Genomic DNA, 501 nt, shown 5'->3' on the forward strand with positions numbered 1-501 from the left:
GGTGGCACAGGGCTGGATGGGGCTTTCGTATAGCAGGGACGGTGCTGCCTCTCGCTTCGCTCGCTGTCCGCCGCTCGCCGCTCGCTCGTGCAGCCAAAAATGGCCAGTTTTGGCCCGTTTTTGGGCCGTTTTGGCCAGTTTTTGGCCTGTTCTTGCATTGCGCGGTGACCGTCGAGAGCGGAGCAAAACGTCAGCCATCTCAGCACCCTGGAACCCCCCGGGTGGCACAGGGCTGGATGGGGCTTTCGTATAGCAGGGACGGTGCTGCCTCTCGCTTCGCTCGCTGTCCGCCGCTCGCCGCTCGCTCGTGCAGCCAAAAATGGCCAGTTTTGGCCCGTTTTTGGGCCGTTTTGGCCAGTTTTTGGCCTGTTCTTGCATTGCGCGGTGACCGTCGAGAGCGGAGCAAAACGTCAGCCATCTCAGCACCCTGGAACCCCCCGGGTGGCACAGGGCTGGATGGGGCTTTCGTATAGCAGGGACGGTGCTGCCTCTCGCTTCGCT

The sequence above is a fragment of the Musa acuminata genome, unplaced genomic scaffold (assembly GCF_036884655.1).
Source record: "Musa acuminata AAA Group cultivar baxijiao unplaced genomic scaffold, Cavendish_Baxijiao_AAA HiC_scaffold_769, whole genome shotgun sequence".
Lineage (NCBI taxonomy): Eukaryota > Viridiplantae > Streptophyta > Magnoliopsida > Zingiberales > Musaceae > Musa > Musa acuminata.